The sequence below is a fragment of the Neltuma alba genome, unplaced genomic scaffold, assembly GCF_004799145.2.
Source record: "Neltuma alba isolate B1F8T4 unplaced genomic scaffold, ASM479914v2 tig00012009_pilon, whole genome shotgun sequence".
NCBI lineage: Eukaryota > Viridiplantae > Streptophyta > Magnoliopsida > Fabales > Fabaceae > Neltuma > Neltuma alba.
The window spans coordinates 298872-303530 of record NW_021636580.1 but is presented as its reverse complement, the minus strand read 5'-3'; the positions used below and the strand labels follow the sequence as shown (position 1 = coordinate 303530).

The 4659-nt window shown below is 36.9% G+C and overlaps 1 pseudogene; it reads right to left on the bottom strand.

The window, feature by feature from the left end:
• Positions 1–301: 301 nt before the first annotated feature.
• On the bottom strand, positions 302–2651 carry LOC114721040 (G-type lectin S-receptor-like serine/threonine-protein kinase LECRK2; annotated as a pseudogene).
• Between the last annotated feature and the right edge of the window lie 2008 nt (positions 2652–4659).

The following is a 4659-nucleotide window of genomic DNA, read 5'->3' as shown; positions in this document are numbered from 1 at the left end:
TCAAGTCAAAATTAGGTAATATCAAATCATTATATCTCGTCTCCTTCAAATCATGAGAGCCTATATCTCCTCAAGACTTCGGCTCAAGTTCGTCAACCAGGGTGTGGCTGCAGAATATAGACCATAAAACCATCCTAATTAAGACATAGTTAAGTGCAAAGACTACAAAAGAAAATAGTATGCGCAGTTACGACCATTATGAACAACATAGTACGTAGTATAATGATAACCAACGTGGGCAGTTTATTTAAGGTAATAATGACTGCCATAAAACCACGTACGGCTTCCATCGTTGCGACACTCAAACGTGTGTGTAGAATGAAGGCGGCGGCGGATTCGGAATGTCAACGACGCCTTTTAACTTTTGCGTCACTGTCTGCATGGTAGGCCTCACTTCAGGATTCTTTGGATGCACAACAGCGCTATCATCACCCACTTCTTCAACCTTCTGTCGGCCATGGCCTCCTCAACGTTCTTTACGAGAATGTCTATTCTTCCCTCCGCATAGCAATCATAAGCCCAGTCTGTCAGTATTGCCTCTCCTTCCTCCCCTTTATCCATATCCATTTCCACACTTCTTCTGCAACAAATTATCTCTAGCAGCATCACGCCATAGCTGTAGACATCAACCTTGGGAGTTACAGGAACATTTTTGAACCATTCTGGTGCTACATATCCTCAAGTTCCTCTTATCATTGTCTTGGTTTGACTCTGATCGAAAGATAACAACTTGGCTAGCCCAAAATCTGAGATTTTTGCCCTCAGATGTGCATCTATCAGTATATTTTGAGGTTTAATATCGCAATGGATGACAGGAGTGTCGCACTCTTCATGTAAGTAAAGCAAACCTCTTGCAATTCCCAAAGCAAAGTTAACCCTTAAATTCCAGTCGGGTTGGATTTTCCAAAGATAATATCGGCGAGAGTACCATTGCTCATGAACTCGTACACCAAAAGTCTATAAACTCCCTCTTCACAAAACCCAATCAGCCGAACCAGATTTTTGTGGCATGTGTTTCCAATGGCTCTCAACTCATTCCTAAATTCCTTTTCTCGTTCTTGAGACAATCTATCCAATCTTTTCACTGCGACAACAGTTTTTGTTACTGATCTGAGGACGCCTTTGTACACAATGCCAAAGGAACCTCTTCCTACTTCTTCGTTGAACTCATTTGTTGCCTCCTTCAGTGCTTTGTATGAGAAAGAATGCATATTTGTTTCGACAAGGCTTGTAACACGAGTAGTCTTTTTGGGCTTTAAGAGAATATGGAAACCAAAGCGGCTGCCAATAGAGTACTAAGAACAAGGGAGCCAATAAGGGACCCCAACAAAGCAGGTTGGACCCGATATTCCTTTTGCAGAGAAGGATTAAGATTACCCAGTGGTTGACTTCTTATTTTCAAGAATGCTATTGTTTCAACCTTACTTAGAGATAATCTTCTGTTAGAAAGGGGTAAATTTTTCTTCCAACAATCCTCTCCAGTGATAGCAATTGCACAATTACAATCATGCAAGCAAGATTTTATACATTCATCCTGGGTAAAATTGATCAACCTTTCATAATCTCCAAGAGGCCAATTCACACTTTGCAAAGGCTCCATGCGGTATACCTCTTCTGGATTTTCTCGTGATCGAGCATCATCAGCTCCACAACCAAGGGAGAAACCAGGTTGGCATCCTCCGAATTTGTCATTTGGATCTACCAAGAAATATCCTTTTGGACAGGTGCAATTTGGTCTCTTGTTGTTGTCATCCCAAGGGCAGTAGCTATTATAGCCACAACAACCACCACCCAAATCACTAGATATTGCAGTACAAATGTTATCAGGAACGTACCACTCAATTGACCAAACTTGATCTTCATTGGGTCCCTTGGGATGGGAATACATCGAGAAGACTCCATAAGGATCAAGTGTAGCCCTGTAATAATATCTTCCAACAGAAAGACTGGAATTACTCAACCCAAGAGCTATTTGATCTCCACTCTTTGTCTTCACATAAATATATCCCGACGAATTGAAGACTAGTTGTGAGGTAGAGTCATTAGAACTCGTGCGAATACTCAAATATTTGTCGTAATGAGATTCAGATGGCCACCCAATTTGACTTAAGGAGAGATTTCCACTATCAAAATAAAGCTCAAATCTTCCCTTTGTGTAATTGACCGACGACAATCGAGAAGATAACTTACTGTTCACATCCAAAGTTTGTGCAGGTAAGAGCGTGTTAATAGGATTGTTCAAACTTTGCCACAAATAAGAATTGGAGGATGCCAGAACAAAATTTCCGGTATCAAGCATTGCTCCGTAGGACACATCTTCTTCTGGTTTGGTTGCCCACATCACTGACCTTGGGGGTTAGTAAGTGTGAGACCCGTTGATGTGAGGTGAACCCTCGATCCCAGTGGTATTGGATCTGCGATGTCTGCACTCCAGACAATGGTCTTGGCAGGTATTTTGTCGAACCAGATGGCAAGCAAGAAGAGCTTGTGTTGTTGTTGATTGGGTGAAATCCAAAAGCAAATTCTTTGGACGGTGAGAGCCATGAAGAGTTTTGATCACTGGCGTAGAGAGTCAAATTCAAAGTTGAGTTTCCAAAAGCCAAATGAAGAGGAAGCAAGAGAAGGACGGTGAAGATATTGGGTATAGCCATGAAAGAGAGTGAGCTTTGGAATCAGAAGTTAGGAGAAGAGAGAGGGAGGGGGGGCGTTTGTCCGTCAATCAACATGAGACGAGGTGCAACGTAGCAAGCCAACTGTGTGAATATATGTTGGCCAGAAACCACGTTGGGATTGGTTTATAAAGTGTGTGTGAGGCGTTGGTCGTTATTTTGACGTTGAAAAATGACTTGGATTAATAGGAGAGAATAGAAATGCTCACAGCAGAGCTGACACGCGTCTGCATTTTGTAGCCATCAGCCTGATCAGCACGGCGTTTGTGGGACCTTAGGCCCCCTTTTTCCTTCTTCTTCATCATAAAAAAAAAAATACTACACCTCTTATTTTTAATATCTTTAATAAAAGAGTTTGTTTGATTTTTATTTTAGTCATAAATATAATATCCTATATTTTTGTTTCAAATATAATATTGTAATAAAAAAACTCAAAGTAAAACCAAATGAAGAGGAAGCAAGAGAAGGGAGGTGAAGACATTGGGTATAGCCATGAAAGAGAGTGTGCTTTAGAATTAGCGTCGGAGAAAAATAGAAAATAGGATATCTGTACATTTGCGGGTAACAGGGATAAGGATAAGTAATGACCGTTCACATGTGAGGCTGATTTTTCATTCTTTTGGTCTGCTGCAAATCAGTGGACGACCACACCTCTTTGTACAGTGATTATATTAACTTTTCTTTATTTTAATTTTAAATATAATATCCTAATTCATTTTGTCTGTTATATTTATTTTTTATTTTTTTTATTATAATTCTTATAATAATAGTAGTTCTAACCAATATATTTGATTAGTAAAAATATTTTTAAAAAAATAATACTTATTTATTATAAGTAACTAACTTAATTAATTTTTTTAATCAACTTAAATTAAATAAATCAAGTATAATGGGGAGAAGGACGGCGAAGATGTTGGGTATAGCCACCAAAGAGATTGAGGTTTAGAATCAGAGGTTGAGAGGGGGGAGGGAGGGAGGGAAGGGCCGTGTGTGCCTCCATCCACATGAGACGAGGTATGTCGTGGTCAGCCAACTGTGTGTACATAAAGTAAAGCGTGTGCGGGCGCTGGCCATTATTTTGACGTTGCAAAATGAATTGGATTGATAGGAGAGAATAGAAATGCCCACAGCAGAGCTGACGCGCGTCCGCATTCCGTGGTGATAAGCCTGATGAGCACGGCGTTTGTGGGGCCTTAGTTTTTTTCCCCTCCTTGTTCATCACAAAAAAATTAAAAAAACTTGTTAAATTTTTTTTAATAATAATATAATATTTTAATTTATTTTATCTCTTATATTTATCTATTTTTTCTAAAATAATTATTATAATGATGATAATTTTAGTTAATACACTTGATTAGTAAGAATATTTTAAAAAAGACGACACATATTTATTATAAATAACTAATATAATTAGTTTTCTTAATCTACTCAAATTAGTTAACTATCTCTTATATTAAGGATTAAAAGTAATATATATTAAAATTATTTTTGAATTAAATTTCATCCAACACTCAATATTTTAGAACATTAAATAAATCACAAAATATTTTAAGATACTAGATGTATTTAGAAAAATATTTTTAAATGACGGATGAATAAAAAAATAATTGAGGGCGTTGGATAATTGTATCTAAAAATATTTTAAAATATGGGAAACATCTAAAAAAAATATCTTAGTGTATTAGATGAAACACAAGGTTTTAGGATAATGAATACACGTGAAAAAAATATTTTTAAAATATTTAATAAAACTTAAATAAAAAATAATTTTAGTGCATATATTTCTTTTTAGAAGGTAAAGGGGGAAGGGGAGGAACTAAGGGCCTGTTTGGTTCAATTGCAATTTGCTTTTATAATACACTGCAATGTAATATAGTAGGTTGTAATGTAATTTTGATTACTGATGATCTGTTTGGTATATTATAAAGAAAACATGGTAGATGATATTTATTATTTTCAATAAAACAAATAAAATTTCTGAAATGACCCT